At 34.9% G+C, this 12,124-nt stretch overlaps 1 pseudogene; it reads right to left on the bottom strand.

Moving 5' to 3' along the window:
• Positions 1-4,320: 4,320 nt before the first annotated feature.
• Positions 4,321-9,409, bottom strand: LOC113693280 (protein DETOXIFICATION 27-like; annotated as a pseudogene).
• Positions 9,410-12,124: the final 2,715 nt, after the last annotated feature.

Raw genomic sequence — 12,124 nt, forward strand, 5'->3', positions numbered from 1 at the left:
TTTTGCTTCTTTCAAATTCACTACTGTTCTTTAGCCAGTGAATCTAATTTTTGGGTACTCTTTGTGGTGTTAAATCAACTTTTGGCACTTATATCTTGTGACAGCCCCACCTTCCCCTAAGGCGAACCAAAGGGTACGGCGGGCCGTCTGCCCAACTCTCACCGGGACTCAGTCGTTCACTACAATTCTTTTAAATGAAATCGAAATAAAATCACAAGAATAAATAGGACAACGATCCAAAACTTAAAGCGGAACTTATATATATTGCCAATCCAAAAGAGAGTATGTACATCGAATATGCAAAGGTTCTCAATCCTTCGTACGTCCGGCCCGTGCCAAGCACTGGGGCGAGAACCATTAAAAAAAAACAAAAAAAAACAAAAGAACTAGACTAGGCTAGTCTATGCTCTCATCCTGCTCGCCATCCCCTGTTAAGAAAAACAAAACTAAAGGGGTGAACTAAAAGCTCAGTGAGGTTCCGAACACATAATCAAAGAGTCATTTCAATACATGAAACATGGAGTATCAATAATTCAAGAAACATTTACAACGGAAAGCGATAGTAACACATTCATTAAAAGGATACGGGCTCACTGGGAGCCGTAAATTCGTTCGTTCGTTCGTTCTCCTGACATTTTCCCTTATTCCTTCATTCTTTTGAAGATTGCATTTTTGTAAGTAAAACCCTCGTTCGTTCTTTCGTTTCATTCACCCCTTTCCTGGCCTTTGGCCAGGCTCCACCAACCTACAAGGTAATACTTGAATATACCAACGTTCACACCCAGCGTCACCATATCACCCGACCGAGTCCGCTTCTGGCTCGAGTCGATCGGTAACGAAGGGCAGGATTCAATTCAGCCAGAAGGCTTACATTCATGCACAACTAATCATTCGTTCAATCATTAAATCATTGAAAAGTTCATACGTATTTAGGTCGAGTGCGATGAAGTACACACTCGCCTAGAAAACTTATTTTGAAAATCATTGCAAGTACTAAACACATCATCAAACAATAACACAAGTCATGGAGTCAAGAATAATATAGCAAACAAGGAACACTCACCTATGTATGCAAAACAACTTGCAAAATATCCTTCCGGATATTATCCTTAGTCACCGAGAAAACCTAAAGTTAACGAGACAGAATATTTCAGTTCATCTAGCACAAATAATTAGGTATTTAAAGTGAAATGAGGACATTTAGACCCGTAGACAAAATAGTTAGGGTTTCGTAGACCAAATGTAAAACCAAACTCAAAAGAATTATAAAATTTTCTAATGTAAACACTTGAACCAAAGACAAGTCAGAATCCAACTAGATAGACTAAGAAATACTGTTTTCGGAATCGTTTATATGGTTCAAAATCATTTCATATTCAAGTAGATATTATAGACTTCATGAAAAAGAGAGAAGATAAAAATACCCAAAAAAACTCTAAACCATTCCTCTTTATTTGGTAAGAGTAAGTAAACATTTGGAGTTTTTAATTTAAGAAAGATCATGTTTTAAGATGAAAAACGGTTATAGTATTTGCCAAACAAAAATATACAAGTTCAAATAGATACTTAGCCCTCGAGCGAAAATTTGGGCAACACGCCCTTTGTATTTTCCTATTTCCAGCCATTTATGGTTTCATTCTTTTTCTCAATCAAACCAAGGTTACCCACAACACAAATTCATTTCAATAGCCGTTCCATAGGCTCAAAACAATACAAGTATAGAAATCGAGCTAATAACAAATGCGGAAATGAAACTTAACAAAAGACAGATTTGACGGGTTTTCCGTAACGGACACATCCGACGCTACGCTTATCGGATTGGAATGTAATTTATACCGTTTCGAAGCTAAGACAGAGGGTTACAATTTTGATAAAGACCACTCAGTCAAGTTCTCACCCTAACTAGGTCAAATATACCAAAACAACTCCAGATTTTCCAGGTCAAAGTGTACTACGGCAGTCCTGACTTATTCAGTCATATCTCAACACCTACAACTCCAATTCAAGTGATTCCAAAGCCATTTGAAAGATAAGATACAAGTCTATAAGTCTTAAGAAGACATTGACAGCCAAATCAGTAGTATTCCTGGTCAAAACAACCAATTACAGAAGCTGAGTAGTATGTTCGGATAGAAACAGGGCAGCAAGGGTATTTTAGTCTTTTCACAGGCTACGTTGCTCCGATTGAGCTGAAATTTTGTAGGCTATTATAAAATATCATTATCTACAACTTTCATGTTTTGTGCTAAGGCCAATTCGACCTCTAACTATGGGTAACAGAACCGGGCAGAACCAAGCAGTCATAAGTTTCATTTCTGGAATTTTAAGAAATCCATGCACTCCAATGCTAATCTTCTTATTTTTGGCTTGATTCACCACCTCAACCTCCTAGACAAGCTTGTATACACTATATACCATCCACACAAAAAGAAACATGACTGAACAACACAAAACCCTACCTTACTAATTCACCCAAAATCATCACAACTACTTGTATAGTTACCAATTTAATCAAAACTTGAGTTGTATAGTAACTTGAGCAAGAATAAAAGCACCAAAGATAAGGGATAGCCAATACCTCAATAAAGATGGTAGCGTAGAGTTTTCCTCTCCAAAATCACTCCACCAAAGCCTTTAAATCTCCTTAGTGAGCAAGTTTTATGGAGTAGTTGGTACAAACTTTGATTGGAACTCAAGATTCAAGCACAAGCTGAAGTTGGAGTTGAAGGTTTCTCTCTTGTTTTTTCCCTCCCCTAAAATTTCGGCCAAACTCAAGAAAAATGAAAGAAAATGGAGCCAAGAAGAAGATAAAAAGGAAGGAAAATGTCTTGGTCAAAGGTCTTGGTCAAGACCTTGGTTGGATTTGTGACACATGGCTTAATCGCAAATATGTCCACCAAAATATCTGTAAGGCCCGAAAACAACCAATCGAAAAGCCAATCGATAAGCAATTAAAAGATCACAAATGTAATAGTAAGTAAATAAAAAGAAAAGGATTGCAAACCAATTAACTACCTAACTCCTCTTGAGTTTGTAGATTAATTGAAACAAGTTAGTTCAAGTTGATGAATTACAATCACTCTTGTGTACAAAAGAAAGTTCACCTCCTCCTTACCCCGAACTCCACTCGGTCAAGTCAGGACGTTTTACTATCCCTCAGGACAACCCTCACAGAGTTACATTCATTAAAGATTCACTCACAAATGAAAAGCTTACAAAGAACCTCACACCAGTAAGACTACAAATCTTCTTTTTGGAGTATTTTCTCACTAAAAGCTCTCTAGATCTTTTGTATCTTCAGTGTGCCAAAGTTGTTTGAAGTGTCTGACCAACCACTATTTATATAGGACCAAGAAAGTGCCTCATTAATGTTTCCAACGGATAGAAAGTAGCTGAACAGTCAACTAGCCGTTGGTAGTGTCGGACGTCCAATAGCCCTGTTTTATGTGTCCAACAGCAGGCAGTGAGTTTCAGAGATTTTCTTCAATTCTTTCGGACGTCCGGTGCAAGCTCTTTGTGCGTCCGACAGCAAACAAAAAGATTTGAGAAATTATCTTGTTTCTATCGGACGTCCGGTAGAGACATATTCAGCGTCCGATAGTTTCGTCGACTTTGAAGGATCCTATCGGACGTCCGAAGCATGCGTCCGAAGTTGTGCAATGATTATCGGACGTCCGATCCTGACTTCTTGAGCGTCCGACAGCTTCAGCATACTTTATCATCTTTCAATTGTACTTGATCTTTGGAACTAATTTGCTTCATAACTGAATAGATCTTTTAAGAGACATTAGTAACATCCATTTGTTTTGTAAACATCAAAAGATAGGGATCAAGATCAACAATATCTCTCTTTTCCTTAGTCAATAATGGTGGCTGGCTTAAGGGTTAATTAAGAGCTAATTAGCTCAACTAAAACAAGGAGATTAAGGTAATAAAGTGGTGGTCAAGTGGTGTACTCACTTGGTAACAAACGGTACCCGTCGGTTCGAGCTGATTTTCTTAACTCACACGTATTAGGGTTTTTTTTCTTTCTATTCACTAACTTTATATCATTGCTTCTAATCACATATTATTTCTCACCTAAAAGTCACTCTTAAGCACCAAATTTAATTCTCGCTCCGTACCAGATAATTACACTACGGATACACGAAAAACCCTATTTCACTTCGATTTGAAATCGAAAAGGAAAACCCTAATTTCCTATGATCATTGGCATTTTTCTAGGGTGATTGATTAGTAAGATGGTATAGAATAATATTTTTCAAATAATTTTCAAATAAAAGGAAATTTTCAAGAAATATATAAGGAATTTGCAAGTCCTCACATATCTGCCCATTTCTGGACATGCAGACTTGTCTTGATTGCCTGTGAAAATTCAATAATAAAGGTACTTAGGTAAAAGATCAATCAAATTATTTTCTTCTTGTAGGAAATTTATGAGATGAATTTGTTAAATAATATTAAAGTATTCATACCTCCTTTTCCCAGTTGCATCTAATGGTAATGATGGCCAATGTTACAGTTTGAATTGCAGTTCCACCAAAAATGATTCCTACCCAGATTCCCTACACAAAAGTATCAATAAAATAAGATAGGTTTAATATTTCGTACCCTGACAGTGTATATACTGTCAACATTATATAAATGACAACTATACAAAATTTGAATATAAAATTTAACTTTTGCACATATATCATGGATCCAATGGTGGGAGTGTATACTATCAGCATATATAAGGTTTACTTAATAAGATAATCTGTTCATTTAAGTAGCAAAGTTTTTTTTTCTATATTCTTCACTCATTGTTCATCATTCAAATGCGAAAAATTGTAATATTGCCCAAGAAAAATTACCATTACTCCTTGCTTGAAAACCAACCCATCAATACTCCAAGTGGTACTCCAACCAAATAATAGCAACCCAAATTTATGTATGCCACGTGTGATTGCCATCCAGATCCAACAGCAACTCCTGTATGGTTACAAGAAATTTATTTTTATTTATTTTTGACAAATTAAGATCAGATTAAAATTAAGAAACTGATGACATTTTTCCCCATGAGTATGATATAGTTTACCAGAAAGAACTGGTTGAACACTATTGAGGAGAACTGTGAAAGCCAGGAGTAGTGATAGCTTGTTTACTTCTTCCAGCAATGGATTGCCGGTTCTGAATATTAATGCCATTTCATTGTGGAATAATCTTATTAGTAACCAAAAAAATTGACCAACTGCTATTGATTCTGTCACTGCTACTATAGTAGCAAACTTGGCTTTTTTCCATTGCCTGCTCCTAGATCATTTGCAACTCTAACTCTGTGCAAACCAAAATTGAAAAAAAAATTATTCTATTGATTTGTAGCTTTTATTTGGTGGATCAAAAATCACAAAAACAAAATAAAAAAGGGATAATTTCACAAACCTCTCCTGAGGTTTATAACAATTGCAGTCACCTCCCCTTAAGCTTTAAAATTACACTTACCTCCCCTACTTTTACTGTTTAGGTAACTATATAGACCCAATATACTACATTTCTCTTCAAAAATCCTAATATACCCTTATTGACATAACAACAAAGAGAAAAAGTTAGTTTAATCACATACATTTTCTTTTTCTAAAACCACCACAAACATGCCACCATACCAAGCCAATTGAACAAACTATTATTTATAACTCAGTGTCCATTTCAAGTGATTTTAACAATATTTGCAGCTTTAGAATCATTTTGCTACCCATAGGCTGTCACTAAAAACTATGAGCTCAAATATAACCCCACTTAAAAAAACCTAAAAGCTTGCCTGCAACTTTCTCAACCTACTAGCAATAGCTAATCTAGCCCATCACCACCTACATGGATACTAGGAGCAATGTCACCATGACCCAAAGAATAACCCATTATTACTCCATAAACCTCAATTAGGACTAATCCTATCTCCATTAAAAAAAAACCATTGTTCATAGTAGCAAATCAAAAATAGAAAGTTGCATTTTTCATTTTTGTTTTTCATTTTTTCGGAAATAAATTCAGTTATGGATATCTATTAAATTTTTTATGGATATCTAATAAAATTTTTTTGAATAAATAGACACAACAATATACCAATCATCCGGTCCCTCTTACTTTCAGCTATTGGTTTCAAATTTATTCTTTATATTTGCCATCCTCTCCTTATTTAATTTGATAATGAAGAAATTGTTTTTTTTTGTTCTTTGCTCTCTATTGAATCAGCATTTGCTAATATTTGCTATAGAATGTGAAGAAAGAAAGGAATCAAGTAATAAGATAAGAAGAAAAGAGATGACAAAATTTGGAATAGACATTGGAAATGAGAGAGAATGGTGGTGAGCACGGTGGTTTAGGTGGTGGTTATGAATCTAGTGATACATAATATGGGATGAAGGAAAGGAATTAGAAAGAGAAGTGAAAGGAGGCTACTACAGATTATACGACAATTGGAAATGTTTTGCTGATTGTAGTGGTATGGTATTTTTCTTTATGAATCAACTAATTAAATGAAGGACATTCTAGTAATTTTGTTGCACCAAGGGAGATCAATGTAATTATGTAAACCTAAGGGGAGCTGAGTAAAATTGTCAAAAACCTCAAGGGAGGTTTCTGAAATTATCCCAATAAAAAATGGCAATTAAGAGTACCCTGTTCCTGTGAAGAATCCAATTGGAATCATGCTCTCCCACTCATTGATATTCATGCTGAAAATTGAGATTAAAAACAATGTAAATGATGGTTCCTAAACATATTTTGTATCAATAAACATGTTTCGTTGCAAATGCAGCCAACAAGAATTGAATTTAGCAAACATGGCTTTGTGAGAGCTTAGCGGAATTTCCTTACCATATAGATAAAGCATCAAAAGCAACTTCTATGTTGGCAACAAGTCCTGTAATTAGTATTAGTATTTGGAAATACTAATTCTCCAAGCTGTTCCATTCAACAATCGAATTGAAGTAAGGAAAAAAAAAATTGCAAAATTCCTTTTTTCTTTAATAATGATAAATGAGAATGAGGATCATAAGAATTACAACTAGTGGCGGAGTAAGAAACTGAAAATTTCATACAAGGCAGTGATAATGAGGAGAGAGTTTGGTGTAAACATTTGTTTCAACTTTATAAACTTTCATTTTTTTATCTTTATAAAAATTATATTTGCTTTAACTGCCCAAATAAAGATCCATATGCATTGTTTGCTTTAACTATTTAAGCATACTTTTCAATGCAACCAGTCCTAAACATTATATTGACCAATATCACAATTATTTCAAGAACAAAGTTAAAACATAAGTTTGTTTTAGCAATAAAAATTTTATATAAAATGCATTCACTATAAATACTATGCAGTTCTCTATTGCACACGTATCTAGTGTGTATTTAGCACTAGTAACAATAGTAAGTAAAGTATCAATATGTGCATATTGCTAAGTGACAATCCCAAAATCATACCAAATAAAAATAATTTTTTCTAACATTCCTTCCACAACTTTTGGCCAGACAATAAAAGTAATCTAAAACAAAATCAAAAGATTTGAGTCTTAGCATATCATTACACCACAAGAAACAGAAAGTTGAAGAAATTGCCAGAGACCCGAAAATGCTTCAAAAGAGAAGCCTGTCCATGTATATGATGGCACGCACCACAAATACTATAACCAAGCAAACCAAACACTGCATTAATCCACCAAGAAAAGCTCAAAGCAAGGGCTATTCCTGCCAATCCAAGCTGAAGCTTGATCACCACTAACCAATTCAACAGCAAATGCAGGATCAGAGCCAAAAACTGCACCCAGGCAATCACACTATTTTTCAGCTGGCTCTGCAGAAACCTCTGGAGGGGAAACTGAAAGGCGAAGCTGAAATGAAGCGGAATAAAACACAAACACACAATCCCAGAGAGCTCAGCCACATTTTGGGGCTGCCCCAAAAACTTCAAAATCGGCGTTGTGAAGATATACAAAGGCAATCATGTAACCACACAACACAAGAAAAGAACTACCCAAGAACGCTGCAGATATATGCCTAACATGAGATAGTTTTTCGCCCCAAACGCTTGTCCGCATAGAGTTTCAATGCACTAGCCATTCCCAACAGGAAATACATCAGAAGAAGTAGAATAAATAAACAAAATTTTTTAAAAAAACGAACGAATAAAGAAGGACTAATTATGGTTGACGATTTTTATATGTTTGTGATATGTAGATAGAAGGACTAATTAACATGTTAGAAACAACATTAGACAGGAACTTAAACCCTTAACTATTTAATATTGTAAAAGAACTACAATTTAGCTCAGATCATGAACATTGTGTTTTTTTCTTATGGATGGAGACTAATTATTTATATTAGAAAAAAAATTTCAAGTTAGTCATACTCACAGATCATGAACTTTTCGTCCTGAGAAAATTGTTTATGTTATGAGCAGTGTATAGTTAAGTTAAATTGCTTGTTACGTTAAATAATGTGCATTGGATGATATCAAATTAATAAAGAAGTTAAAGTAGCTCCTTTAGCACCCCACCCAAAAAAAAAGGAGCGTATAAATTGTGCATAATTGTTAGTCTAAATAATTACATTCTTTTATCTATTATCTTCAGAGCTTAATAAAACAAGCAGGGATGTATCTCAAATTGTTGCACTATGTCAAGGAATTATGTTTAAAAATAAATAAGCCAATCTCCTTTTACAAGTATAAATCCTATTTGCTGAGATGCAACAAACATATTATTTTTTAGAATGACAAAAAAGCAAAAAAAAAAAATTCTTATAAAGAACAAGATGATAATATTTAAGTTAAAATTGTAATACCGATTAGTGATGACGATATTAAAAAAGATTGGTGATTTAATGATGAATATTAACTACTAAACTTGAATTGTAAATCAGTTTACACTCAAATGGTCCAAATTAACCATCGCATTCAACACTCATGCTACTAAACAAAAATTCATAGTAAGATTTTTATACACACTTTCTGAAATTTGTGACAAAATTATATCCACAATATATGTATATATACGTTCAAAATTTGATAGAAACCACGTGAAATCCCATTAGTAACATTTTTTCCACATTATGCTTCGTTAAACCGGGAAAAAAAGTTTTGGTGGGAGGGGGGGGGGGGGTGGGTGGGAGGTTCAGAGGCCAAGTTTACCATTACCATGAATCAAAAATCGAGGGCAAGAATGACATTGCCTGCCAGAGAAATCGCAGCGAGTTCAATGTTTCCAAGGTGGCCAGCAGAGGCTAGGGTGACGACAAACATAGTGTAGGAAGCAAGAAGAATGAAAATGGCAGGACCAACAATGCACCTAAGCTTCTTTGATTCAACCCGAAACTTCCTTGGAAAATTTTCAATCCCATGAATTTCTAGTAATGGTATGCTAGCAGCCTCTACCATTGTGGCCATAATTGATATTTAATAGCAAATTAAAGCGAAAGAAGATGGGAAGTTTTGGGCGGCAAACAATCTGGAATCAGTAACAATAACAACAAGAAGAACAAGAAGGTTGTTTGCTAAGAATTGATGCAAAAAATTGAAACATGGACCGGTTGATTGCTAATTCTTGATTCATGACTAATAGGTCAAGGTTTGAGGCGCCGGAAGAAACCATGTAGTATACTTTAATCTGCCTACATTGGTGTAGATTTATATGTTAGCCATATATTGGAAGGTAAGAAACAATAATGTTACAAAAAAGGAAGCTGATAAATTTATGTAGAAGTGGCCTTGTTTCTCTCCATCACTTCCTTAACAGAAAAACAATCTTGGAAGTGAAAGAGATTGGACCTTACTTCTGAGTTACCCAAGTAAAACAAAGCAAATAATCTCTCTATAGAAATAGAATATCAGTCTACTCAATTACCAAAAATCTTTGGTAACTTTTATAAGATTTACGGAAAATAGCCAATTTCATCCTTAAACATTTTTCTAATGCCAATGTTGTCTCTAAACTTTAGGTTTGGCAAATATGATCCTTAAACTTAATTTTCGAGTCCAATTAAATCCCTTTACTATAGTACCACCACCTAAAATCGGCCATGCTCCTACTTTATCAACCAAGAAAAGGTAATTTGGAAACTTTGATATCAATCCGATGAAGGCAAAGAAGAGGGGAGGGGAAAGGGCGACAGGATGGTGGCGGGTTTGGATTGGAGAGGTGGGCAACACGGTGGTGGGATTTGGAAAGGTGAGAGGAGATATCAAAGAAAGGTGAAAAGGCTGGTAGGGAGGGCTGAAGTTGGAAAGGGTAAAACCTAAATTAAAAGTTATTAAAAATACTCCAAAAGTTTCAAAAACAGCATTTAAAATATATCCAATTCATGCATACCCATTATTTTCGATTTACTTGTTTAATAATAGCCGGAGCCCCATAAATGAGGTTCCCAAAATATCTCTACTTTGCAGATAAATTAGCAGTCTAGTAGATTTTAAATGGTGGTGCCACTGTAAAGAGAGTTAATTAGACTCAAAAATTTTGTTTAAGAACCATATCGGCCAAAACTTAAGTCTAGGAACTAAATCAGCTTTAGTAAAAAATGTTCAAAGATGAAGTTGGTAATTAGCCCTGTAGTATCCTGCATCCGAAGTGGAAGGGAATGGAATGGGTTTAAGATCTTGAGTTGAATGGCTATAGAATAACTTGGATTAATCATTTTGGGTCAGTGAATTTCATGCCTAAAATACCCTGGGCCAACCTTGGACTTGAGCCGTGACGAGCCCTAACTTTTGATGGCCTTTGGTTTGATTCTTTATACGGTCAAAGAACCCTTCAACGCCAATGTATGGAATTCCATTTTCTCTCGCTAAATTGTATAGTTTATTGGTCGCCCCCACGGGATAAATCGAGCAGTCCGCTCTCCTTTTATAGGGTATGACGACCTTTTTGGCAATCAGGGTTCGAGTCCCACTATTAACGCGTTCGGGGGATGGGGCCTCTCCATCCGGATCGGAGTGGGATTAGTCGGGTCCCGTAAGGATTGACCCGGACACCCACTTCGTCAGAAAAAAAAAGTATAGTTTATTGGTCAAATTGTAAATTAATATGATTTATCATCTTAAATTAGACTATTTATTTGTAAGGAATTGGTAAGAGTTAATAATGTTAATTAGCGTTAATAATTACAAACGAAATTATCAAAAGCCAGAAAATTTTTGAAATTACAATTCCCTTCCGTTATTTTTTTTTCAAATTTTATTATGTAGAGTAGAGACAAACCTTGTTTGCCCCTCATTTTCTATATATAATGAACAATTCGAATTTTGGTAAACTATACAAATCGGCCAAGTTGTGCAAGATGCATTTTAGGATACCCGTATTATATTTGTTTAATTATTAAATTTTCGGTAAAAACATAAGGTCCAAAATTTAATTTTCAATCAATTTCACGTACTCAAATTCTATTTGAAAGTTGTATCAAAGGTTGCAAGTTTTATATTTTACACCAATAGGGAGTCAAGAAGCTGCCAGGCCGATTAGACAAGCATTGTAATGTCAAAGTCAAACAAAAACTAGAGTCCGGCTTCATTGCTGAATGGAAATTGTTGTTCCAGTGCTCATAATTCATCTCTGATAAAAAAACAATCAAGTTGTTCCAGTGCTGCCCAATAAAGTGGGGTTGGTTTGGTGGTCAAGAAAAGTTCTTAAAATTCCTTTCGTTATCAAATTCATAGAATTTTGGACTTGACAATTAGAAGTGGAAAAGGTTCTTTTAATGCGTTCTTGTATTGAGAGCGTGGGGAAAATATGGAAAGGAGTGTGAGGTAACAAAAAAAAAAAGGTAAATCTTTTATACACTAACAGTGTATACATTAGCGGGTCTCGATGCATGCCATATATACAAAATTTGATGTTTAAATTCAAATTTAGATGATGTGACATTCATCTAATCCTGTCAGTGTATATACTAACAATGTAGGAAAGATTAATCCAACAAAAAAAAAAAAATTTGTTCTTTTTGTAGACTTTTTTTGTAGTTAAACCAAAAAGGAACAAATCAAGTTTCTATTTACCATTTGAATTGACCGAAAAATCATGTTCATAGCAACTGGATCAGGGAAGACCAATGTTCCTTTAGACTTTGAAACTCAGCACAGCCCGTATGGTATGTTTTC

This window comes from Coffea arabica, chromosome 6c, assembly GCF_036785885.1.
Source record: "Coffea arabica cultivar ET-39 chromosome 6c, Coffea Arabica ET-39 HiFi, whole genome shotgun sequence".
Lineage (NCBI taxonomy): Eukaryota > Viridiplantae > Streptophyta > Magnoliopsida > Gentianales > Rubiaceae > Coffea > Coffea arabica.